Here is a 12,194-nt window from a genome sequence, read left to right as displayed (position 1 = left end):
GAAAAGAAGTTGCCGTAGAGGCAAAAACTCACAGTAAAAACTTTTTAAAATATATCTGAAGCAGAAAGCCTGTGAGGGAGTCAGTTGGACCGTTAGATGACTGAGGGGTTAAAGAGGCAATTAGAGAAGATAAGGCCATTGTGGAAAGATTAAATGATTTTTTTGCTTCAGTGTTTACTGAAGAGGATTTTGGGGAGATACCCGTATCGGAGAAGGTTTTCATGGGTGATGATTCAGATGGACTGAACCAAATCACGGTGAAGCTAGAAGATGTGGTAGGCCTGTTTGACAAACTGATGAGTAGTAAGTCACCTGGACTGGATGGTATATACCCCAGGGTTCTGAAGGAACTCAAAAAATGAAATTTCAAACCTATTAGTAAAAATTTGTAACCTATCACTAAAATCATCCATTCTACCTGAAGACTGGAAGGTGGCTAATGTAACCCCAATATTTGAAAAGGGCTCCAGGGGTGATCCAGGAAACTACAGACCAGTTAGCCTGACTTCACTGCCAGGAAAAATAGTGGAAAGTATTCTAAATATTAGAGAACACTGGATGGCCATTTTTAAAGATGGCCATCTTTAAAAATGGCACCGGCCATCCAGTGCTCCTACCATGTGACAGGGGCCAGCCAATGGCATGGATACCCTGTCACATGGTAAGGGCAAAGAGCCATCGGCGCCATTTTTATAAGTGGCAGCCGATGGCCCAAGAGCGGGAGATTGCTCCCGGTGCCCCCACTGGACCACTAGGTAATTTTAAAATGTTTTGGGGGGGTCAGGATGGTGGGAGAGGCTAAGGGGTCAGTTTTAAAGGGTCGGGGTGGGGTTTTTTATCAGGCCATCAGCGCCATTTTTATTAGTGGCAGCCAACAGCCCGAGAGTGGGCTTGGTCCCGGGGCTTCCACTGGACCACCAGGTGATTTTAAAACATTTTGGGGGGGGGGGTTGGGAGGGTGGGGGAAGGTAAGGGATTAGTTTTAAAGGGTCGGGGTGGGTTTAGGGGTTGTTTTGGTGTGCCGGTTAGTGGACACAAACCCGATTAACGATTTTTCACGATAAATCGGGGAAATTTCTATTGTATCGCACTCTTTAACGATTTTTGATGATTTAAAAAATATTGGACGATATTTTAAGTCATCAAAAAATGATTCACATCCCTACTAAATATCAAAATCACAGAACATATAGAAAGACATGGATTAATGGAACAAAGTCAGCATGGCTTTACCCAAGGCAAGTCTTGCCTCACAAATCTGCTTCACTTTTTTGAAGGAGTTAATAAACATGTAGATAAAGGTGAAGCGGTAGATGTAGTATATTTGGATTTTCAGAAGGCGTTTGACAAAATTCCTCATGAGAGGTTTCTAGGAAAAGTAAAAAGTCATGGGATAGGTGGTGATGTCTTTTCGTGGCTTACAAACTGGCTAAAAGACAGAAAACAAAGAGTAGGATTAAATGGACATTTTTCTCAATGGAAGGGAGTGGGCAGTGGAGTGCCTCAGGGATCTGTATTGGGACCTGTACTTTTCAATATATTTATAAATGATCTGGAAAGAAATACAACGAGTGAGGTAATCAAATTTGCAGATGATACAAAATTGTTCAGAGTAGTTAAACCACAAGCAGATTGTGATAAATTGCAGGAAGACCTTCTGAGACTGGAAAATTGGGCATCCAAATGGCAGATGAAATGTAATATGTTTAAGTGCAAGGTGATGCATATAGGGCAAACCCATGCTATAGTTACACAATGTAAGGTCCCATATTAGGAGCTACCACCCAAGAAAGAGATCTAGGTTTCATAGTGGATAACACATTGAAATCATCTGTTCAGAGTGCTGCGGCAGTCAAAAAAGCAAACAGAATGTTGGGAATTATTAGAAAGGGAATGGTGAATAAAACGGAAAATGTCATACTGCCTCTGTATTGCTCCATGGTGAGACCGCACCTTGACTACTGTGTACAATTCTGGTAGCCGCATCTCAGAAAAGATATAGTTGCGATGGAGTAGGTACAGAGAAGGGCTACCAAAATGATAAGGGGAATGGAACAGCTCCCCTATGAGGAAAGACTAAAGAGGTTAGGACTTGGAGAAGAGACGGCTGAGGGGGGTTTATGATAGAGGTGTTTAAAATCATGAGAGGTCTAGAATGGGTTAATGTGAATCAGTTATTTACTCTTTCGGATAATAGAAAGACTAGGGGGCACTCCATGAAGTTAGCATGGGGCACATTTAAAACTAATCGGAGAAAGTTCTTTTTCACTCAACAGACAATTAAACTCTGGAATTTGTTGCCAGGGGATGTGGTTAGTGCAGTTAGTATAGCTGTGTTTAAAAAAGGATTGGATAAGTTCTTGGAGGAGAAGTCCACTACATGCTATTAATTAAGTTGACTTGGAAACAGGATACTGGGTTTGATGGACCCTTGGTCTGACCCAGTATGGCATGTTCTTATGTTCTTATATATCATGTCACTACAGATACTTTGCACCTCTTTATTTTCCAGATTTACAACTGCGTCTAGATATAGAATACCCTTGATTCTTCAATACATGTATGCCCGATTTTATTACATGCGCGTAACCTTTTTAAAATCTGGCCCTGTGTACTTAGCAGATGTTCCCAGAGGAATGTTTTGGGTGGCATCAGAAAATAATGCAAGTAGATTGTAGAAGGACAACCTCTGTGGGTGAATGGATAATTTCTTCCACAGCAGGACTGAGGCACATTGGCAGGGGAATGTGGGAAAGCTTGCTCTGCCACTGCCTTAGCTGTGCCTTTTTCTGTGGATGAATGGAGGATTGAGATTTCCAGTAATGTCAATTTGACACCTTTAAAAAGAACTTTGAGGAAAATTTTCAAAATGTTTTATATGGAAGAAAAAAAGTATTTTACCCACATTGATCAACTGTCTGGAAATTGCCCTGCCTCAATGTGGCTAAAAGTGTGCATGTTGCTCAATAACGTGTGTATGTAGCCTCGGCACAAAAGGGCAAGGTACTCCATTATAGTCTGGGGACCCCGTCTATGAAGTCCCCTACCTCAGAACAGTAAGGAGTTCTGTAAAGACAGGATGAAAACAGAGCAGTTCCTCGGGAGTACTGCCTCCTTTCAGCATGTCTGATTTCACATCTAGACTGGGCTTGCTAAATGCCCCTGGGAGAAATATGTGCTACATCACATAGAATCTCCTTTTTCCTGACGTCATTTCTGCAATACACCTCTGAGAAGTGTCAGTAACTATTTTACCACTGAGGTACTGACATCCTATAACTGAACCGCCTTAACCATTCTGCTTTGCTGCTAGCCCTGTTACTGCTCAGAAAATGTGTCAATTTTATTATTGTTTGTGTAAATTGGGAGTATGAATATAGGTTCCTCTGTGTAACCCATTCCCAGGAGGCGGACTCCTTTCCTGAGGGACCATAAAAGAGTTTTTGTCATTTTGGAACTGGGACCTCAGACTAGCTTGAATACCCCATTTCATCCCTGGGGTGGATCCATTTTAATGGGGGAAAGGAAATCTTTCAAAACCCAGAGTGCTAAGGGTGCCTCCCTTGTACATCCTGATCCCTGAGAAAGAGGTAAGAGTTATCACTGTGCATGCCGTTTGTGTCCAAAAGCCACACAGGAGTCACAGGATTAGTGTTCAAAATAAATTCTTTACTAATAGGTAGTTAGGTTGGGAAATGGCAGTAATAATGTTATGAACACTGCCCGCGGGTCCCCCCACGAGCAGGCACTCACCTCTCTTCCCATGCTTGCTGCCCGACGCGGCACGGAGCCGCCAAATTGGGCCTTCCCACGCGGCCGGTGCTGCAGACTATGCTACCCTTTGCGGCCCAGAGGCCGCCCTTATATCCTGCTTTCACCGAGGCTGAAGCTGCGGACTTGTCTGCCTGCATCGAGGCACGGAGTCGCAGCCGATGTCCTGATGATCCTCGCGGCCAGAGGCCGCAAGCCCCGAGCTGGATTGGCAGCTGGAGCTGCCCTCCGGGCCTCCTGCAGCGGCTGGAGCCGCTGCTGTCTTCGGGGCCTGCCTTCAGGTCCAGCCCTGCTGCTGCATCACTAGCGTCGGTGCACGACCGCTGTCCGCGGTCCTGCACAGCTTCCTTCCTGCTCCTAGGCGCGCGGCCGCACCTTTCTTCAAGATTTAAAGGGCCCACGGCCAGATATGCCCTGGGCCCCACCTAGAGAGTGTTTCCTGTGCTAGCCCTATAAAAGGGCTGTTCCTGCAGTTCCTCTTTGCCTTGCATCGGAGTTTCTTCCGTCCTGGAGGCTCCTGCCTGCCAGCGCTCAGACAGGCCTTTGTCTTCTTCGTGGGAGCTCCTCGTCTGCGTCATGTCATGTCTTCATTGCCTGAGGTCCCTGTCCAGGTGTCCTGGTGTCTCATCTCCTGATGTCTCGCTTCCTGGTGTTCCAGCCCTCCTTGGTGTTTGTTCTTGCTCTGGAGCCTTCTATTCTGCCGGCCGTGGATCTCCAGGTGACGCTGCTCCGTCTTGGGAGATGCCGGCAGTGGACTGATGTCCTGTGCTCCTGAGCCATCCTGTCCTGCCAGCCTTTGTGGTGCTTCGGATGACATCGGCTTCGTCATCGAAGTCCCGCCTCGACTGGATCCTCTCCTGCACGTGTCCCGCTCTCCGCGTGGTCCATGACCAGCCTCCTCGGGCTGTGTAGGATGCGCAGTGGGACAGGGTGGTCCGCTATCAGCCCATTGGGTCCACCAGTGAAGGTGGGCTGAATAGGGCGCCCTGAGAGACAGTGCCAATATCTACCTTCCTAGCTTCTCATCTCATCTGGACTTCGTCAAGTTCCACGTCTCATTCCTGGTGCCGTTGCATCAGCCTTGGTGTCATGTCTTCACTTCAACCCTCTTCTGTGTTGCTGTCGCATCAACCTTGGTGTCATGTCTTCGTGTCAAGGCCTCCGTCTGCCCTCATCCTCAGGCCGGCCTGCTGCTCCATGCCGATCCAAGCAGCAGGTCTGAAAGGGCTTGGAACGGTCGGAGGACCGATACCCTACCAACATCATCCTGTTGTTGGCGCTGGGAGCTTGCAAGCCCGGCAGAGGGTAAGACCGTGTTCTGCCATGCTGGGACACGTCGCCAACCCTCGTTTTGGTCCTGGATCCATCTGGGGTCGGGCTGAGGCCCAAGGGCACACTAAAAACCTGTGTCACATAACAGAATGCAAGGCCCTCTGAGGCCGCACATAACAAATAATATCTTCAGCACCACAAATGTCTTTCCTCTTTCTTACAGATCTTCCCTCTATCTTTGCATGAATTTCAATACCAGGGAAAGGGAAACATCCACTGTCCAGGCCTTAGCTACATGGAGTTCCCACTTTAATTGAGCAGGAAACAATCCCTTCCAACAGGTAATATGGGAAAACAGCTTCTGCACAGAGAATCCACTTCCTCTTTCTCTCCCCACCATATGAATACTCCTGTTTGGTGTCCTCAAAGTTCTCAAATGTCCTCTTCCTCACAGTTAGGTGATCTTCTTTTATTCCTTTGTTTTTTTTTCTCTCTCTTTCTCTGGATTCATGGATCCCCTGGAAACAGGCAGCTCGCCCTGCTCCAATACAGAAAGGAAAAGACTGTCAAAAATCTTCCTCCTGGATCTCAAAACGGAAGTCCTTTCCCCTTCAACAGAATTTAACACCAGTCCTTCCTCACTGTAAGTCATCACCATTCCTTTGTTCTCCCTGAGGGCATGGAAAGGCAGGTCTTCCCTAACCTGGACAGCCCCAAACACAGGGTTCCTCATGCCCTGAATCCAGGTGGTACCCAGGGTCTCAAAAGGCCTATGAAAAAGTGTCAGAACCCAAAAATTCACAGCCAGTTAGAGGATTGGAAGGAATACCCTCCTGACCCTTATCCGGATCCCCAGTCAGGATGTGTGTGACTCCTCTGATTGGGCCTGAAAAACCAAATCAGAAAAAGCTCATTACCTACCTCCTAACTTCAAGCAAACCATAAGGGACTGATAGAGCTGCTTAAGAAACTTTCCCAGGGGGACAGCCATACCAGCACCCTCAAAGGGAGGGTTGCATTTGAATGGTAATCTACCCCATTCACTAACCTATTCTTCTGTAACTAAGGGTTCACCCAGGGATTAATGGCAGTGGCCGGAGGATCCGTTACATCTGTAAATAAAGACAGGCCTGCTTTTGCAACAATAAATATTTACCTCTAGGTTTACTATGACATCTGATCAACCCCTGACCAGTAGGGTCCCTAGAAACCATACCTGGTATTTACCTCTAACATAGGGTTACATGTATTTTTTATCCCATCGAGAGGAGACATACCCAGAGGGGTGTTTAGAGTAAGGGACAGCAAAAACACATACTGCATTTTCAACAGTTCAACATTATCTTCCATTAAAAATGTTCCCACACAAGAAACAAGTGCAAATGTCCATGGGTACTTTGTACTCACAAGGTTCAAAGCAAAAGTATACACATGCTCTTGCCTTGAAACTTGGTACAAAATCTGTGGGTTAAAAGTACCCACAGTCTTTGTCCCAAAGCGGCTAGTTTGAAAATTTACCAAATATTCACTGACAGGTAGATTTTAAAAGCATTGCTTGCACAAAAATAGCCTCATACACGCATATGTAGGCTGCATGTGATCAACACAAATTTTAAGAAGCCAGGAAGTTTGCGCATACATAGTTGTGTGCGGGTCAAAAATAAGGAGGCAGAAAATGGGAGTTCCCAAGATGTACACGCATAATCCCGTTGTTTCCAAAGGCTGAACATGGCAACATGAACCATGTTACCTGCATAACTTTACTACTGGTCCTGTTGAGGTGCAACTCTGGAGATGTTTAGAAGAGGGAAAGGAAGAGAGGGAGAGAGAGAGGGGGAATGAGGGAGTGAGGGAGCAAGGGAGCAAGGGAGAGAGGGAGAGATGCAATCTAATACTCATATCTCCTACTGTAAGAGGGGCACTTTCAACTCAAGGTGGGTTTTGGTGGGGGGTTAAAAGTGTCAGTCTGTCTAACAGAGTCTCTCTCTCTTTCTCTTAGTGGCAGGGATATTTTAAATGATATGCGTGTACTTGCACACATGCTATAAAATTAAGTGGGCGCACGCATGCTCCTTTTAAAATTGACCTGTCAGAAGATACTATTCAAAAGGATTTACACACATACAACTGGGTTTTCTGTACGCAAATGGACTTTTGAAAATCACCACTTTCACATGCTTAAGTCCTTTGAAAATTCACTCCTATCATTTTAAAAAGTTAAATACATTAATTCCTAAAATGTAATTTCCCCATTAAACTCCAAACCAGCTAATATCTCTGTCTGATTTGAGTTTGATTTTGAACTATATGCACATTCTTTGTTACCCTTAGGGGTCTATTTATATAAATTATAATTATAAATGCCAGCAAGTGGAAAGACAAGAGATTCAACCTATATTAAAATACTTCCTACACAAATTTATTCTGAAATTAAAAGTTTTGTTACAATTCTTTTTTTATTGTTTATCCCTCACTCTTCTCTTCCTAAGTTCCCCCTGAAAAAACTGGTTTTATATTGCACAAAAGGCTGATGTGGATAGATAAATAAACCTACCTGTTAAACACCAAAATATCTGTTAGCATGTGTATTTTATGTCAAGTTTAAGAGAGGGAAGAGCCTTGACCACACACATGAAGAATCTCACCACATCTATCAACGAATCACAAACCTGAAGAGACAGCAGAGAAAATCTTTAAAAACAACACAAAGGTTGAAACCAATTTTTAAGCAACAACTACTTCTGAACTATGGCTGATTATAATAATTATAGAACAGAGCACATATGTGATTTCAATAACCTTCCAACCAAAAAAACCTCTTCAAGTTACTATAAATACTTATTTGCATAAAGTTCATTTAGTGTGAAAAAGGATTAAAACACTTGCAGAAAAGAAATCCTTTTCATTTCAATATATTAAAGCATTGGATTTCCCAGAATTCTGTTGACTAGTGAAATGAGTCCTAATTTGAAAATAACATCTTCTAATCTTTATATTTTAATTATAAGTAATATGCTAAGGACATTTAAGTCTTTGGAGCTCATTTACAACCTTTAGTCCAAACACTGTCGCAATACAGCTCAGCTTAGTGATGGTATGCATTTACAAAGAAATGAAGATACAATTTTATGCAGCACTACTGAGGTGCCATTTAAAATTAGATGAGTCGGATGCTGGAGTTATTTATAGTTACAGCATTAGTCTCACTCCTGTAGATCTGAGATTAGCATTTTCCTATACCATCTAAAATGCCTACAAAACTATCCTAATGTGGAAAGATTTGTATAAAATCTCTCAACTTAAAAAAACAAAAAGCTTCACAAAACTGAAGAGGTATCTTTTTTAAACATTGGGATCAATTTTCATACAGATGGTGAGCAGGTAAGATAACCAGCCAAATTTAGCCAGCTATCTTTAGGATGCAGTAGCGATAGAAAGTCTATGCCCCTTGAACATTTTTCACATTGTGTTGTGTCAATGCATCAGACTTCCATGCATTTGAATGAAGAGTTTTAGTCCACTCATCAACACACCTTTCAAGGCCAAAAATGTTAGAAAGGTCTCCATCCCTCTGAGCCAATACTTTGTGGAAACACCTCTGACAGCAATTACAGATGTGAGTCTGTTGGGCTAGGTCTCCCGTCAATTTTTCATATATAAATTGGTCAATATTAGACCATTCTTTTTTATAAAACTGTTCACGTTCTGTCAATTTCCTTGAGGAGTGTCGATAAGCAGCAATCTTCAAGTCATGCCACAGATTTTCAATTGGATTGCAGCTGAAGCACTGACTAGGCCATTCCAGGACATTTACTGCTTTGTCTCTTTGCAGTGTTGACTGTGTACCGAAAGATGAACTCTGAGGCCAAAAGTGGCAAAGGAGGATTGGTCCACCACTGCTGCTGGCCCATCCTCAGTGCTGCCTCAAAGCCATCCAGGCCCCTCCAGCTGCTATTTTGTTAAACCACTGCTCCCAGGTCTTGGGCCCTCTGATGACAGCATAAGCTGTGATACAATCACTCTGCGGAGGAGCACAATACTTAGGTAGGCCAATGCAACAGAGCTCCCCCCACCCCCCAAAAAATAAGGGCCAGCCAAGGAAACTGAGAAATCTATGAATTTATTCAGCACCACATGTCACATTGACAACTCCATGTAAATAAATTTGCCTTCACCTTCTAATGAATCTTTTCACACCCTGTAAAATAAATACATATTCACCTTCTAAAATGTCTTTGCATCAAAGTGTTCCTTTTCTATATTGTTTGCTTTTAAGTCTGGTAATATGTCTCTTGCTATTTCTCCTGACTCAGGTAATGTGTCTCTTCCTCCTTTTCATCTAGGTGATCTAGTCCCTCTGGAGGAGAAAGATCTTTGGCTTTGGCCAGATAATGAAATATGCAGCAGAGGTTAGCAAGATGTCACAGAACTTAGAGGGGTTGTAGAGAAAGCATCCTTCGAATCTGTCCAGGCAACAGAAATGCAATTTGAATAGGCTGAAGGTTCTCTCGATGATTGCCCTGATCTGCTGGTGGGTGCTGTTGTAGCGAGCATCTGATGCAGTCTGTGAGTTAGCTAGTGGGATCATGAACCAGGTTTTGAGTGAATATCTCTATCGCCTATAGGGGAGAACATAGAGGAGGGCAGAGTGAGCTATCCTTTAGTGTTGGGCAGGGGTATAGCACCCAGGTTCAAGTTAGGGCAGTCCACCTGAGCCAATGTGGTAAGTCCACCTATATATGAGGGAGACCAAAAGAAGAGGATAGTAGCTGTGTGATGGTGGTGATAAATGCATTACCCTCAGTGATGTACGCTTCCTGGAAGCTGTCATGAATTCCTAATTGTGAAAGGATGTAGGTATTATAACTGGATCCCAGAAACCTGGGTATGATATCCAAGATAATACCATTGGTATCGCAGTCTACCTGCTTATTAACGGGCCGATACAGTAGAGTGCGGTGGAGTGCACTGTTACCCCGCGTTTGGACGCATGTTTTCGACGCGCTAGGTTTATCCCTTATTCAGTAAGGGGAAATAGCACGTCGAAAAAGCGCTTCCAACCCCCTTGAAACTAATAGCGCCTGCAACATGCAAATGCATGTTGATGGCCCTATTAGTTATTCCCATGCAATACAGAAAGTAAAATGTACATCCAAGCCGCACATTTTACTTTCAGAAATTAGCGCCTACCCAAAGGTAGGCGTTAATTTCTGCCAACGCCGGGGAAGTGCACAGAAAAGCAGTAAAAACTGCTTTTCTGTGCACCCTCCGACTTAATATCATGGTGATATTAAGTCGGAGGTCCTAAAAGTTTAAAATAATAAAAAAAAAAATTAAAATTAAAATTAAAATCGGCCTGCAGCTTGCAGGTTGAAAACCGGACATTCAATTTTGCCAGCGTCCGGTTTCCGAACCCGTGGCTGTCAGCGGGTTTGAGAACCGACGCCAGCAAAATTGAGCGTCAGCTGTCAAACTCACTGACAGCCGCCGCTTCTGTCAAAAAAGAGGCGCTAGGAACGCGCTAATGTCCCTAGCGCCTCTTTTTACCGCAGGCCCTCATTTGCATAGGCCACCCTCCTGAATCGCAAGCCCTGGAGAGTGGCCTGTGCGCGCGCCAGGAGAGCAGGCGTTCGCCAGCTCTCCCGCGCATTTTTCTGAATCGACCTGTTTGGGAATGGAAGCCTTGTAGTTGCAATAGGTGACCTTGTCAACCTCTGGTGCCTTTACAGGCATATGAATGCAATAGATGTCCTCCAAGACAGAAAGGAAACAGAAAATTGGTAGAAATCAGTGATTATTTGCTGTTTTTCCTGTCTGATCTCGGGGAATGAAATATATTGGTGTGCTTTCCTGAGAATTTCAACCAGGAACTGATCAATACAAATGAAGGCAGCGGGCTGACTTATTCTAGCCATGACCCCTAGAGGAATCTGGAAGGTTCTGGTGATCAAAAATGCCAGGGTGGTAGTAACCTTGACATATATAGACATAGCGTGGCCCCTGTGAGTGGAAGGGTGCAGGTCATGCTCTAACTGCTTACATAGATACAGTATGTTTTCCTTGTTGAATCTGAACCTGCACATGACTTGCTCTTCTAAGAGATCCAAAAACTGTGTTCTAGTCCTGTACACGTTTTGTAAAGGATACTTCCTTCTCCTCTGTTCTCTCTCCCTCCTCCACCATTGTGACATGAGTACCCATAGGTCCATGAGAATCATTTTAGATATATTTTCACCACCACTGAATACCTCCTCCCAGTATAGGCCAGACCAGTATATCCCTGAAACCCCCTAATATGGGCCTGGCTGTCCCAGAGAAACTGACCTCTACCTTCTAATAACAGCCCGACAGTTCCAGGCACACCCATCTGTCCATATAACTCAGCATGACCCAGACTGTTCCAAGGACACTCACTGCCATCCCCTGCCTAATGCCATGCCCACTCACCCAGAGAAGCCAGCCTGCCAAACACCAAGAGGCAAAACACAAAACAGCATGAAAGTCTGAAGTTGTGTGCATAAATGAGCAGTAGTAAATGTACTTGTGTAGTTTTGATGACATTCACAAGCACCGTAAGTCGCTTTTAAACTAGCTCAATACATGCACACGTGCAAACCATGCCTCTATATGTCCCTAACACACCCCATTATTTTGCACATAGTTTTTATATGAAAGCCTATGTGTATGTGTGTGTTATACATTTATAAAATGTATATTGCATGTGCATGCTTGTATGTGTTTTTTCACATGTAAGCTTTTGAAAATTCACCTGGTAATTTTTAATAGCAAAATGTGTTTGCATAAATAGCAGCTGTACTGCAATTCTGCCCCTGAGAGTGCCTCTCCTCAGTGAATGTAAAAGTATGCATGAAATTAGATTACGCACATACTCTTTACACATACTGCTGCTGGGTCAATTTTAGAACAGCCATTTAAGTGTATAAAACTGCGTTTTATATCTGTGAATGACTGAAAATTAACCCCCAATAGAATACATTTAGGTATCTGTATACAAATGACAGAAGCCTACAAAATAAAATGGAAGCACTAGATGATGATATTAATATAATAGATATGTCTGAGACCTGTTGAAAAAAGGATAATCAATGGGACAAAATATATTGAAATGATAGAGCAGATAGAATTGGTAA

This window comes from Rhinatrema bivittatum, chromosome 1 (assembly GCF_901001135.1).
Source record: "Rhinatrema bivittatum chromosome 1, aRhiBiv1.1, whole genome shotgun sequence".
In the NCBI taxonomy this organism is placed as follows: Eukaryota; Metazoa; Chordata; class Amphibia; order Gymnophiona; family Rhinatrematidae; genus Rhinatrema; species Rhinatrema bivittatum.
This window is presented reverse-complemented; position numbering follows the sequence as displayed.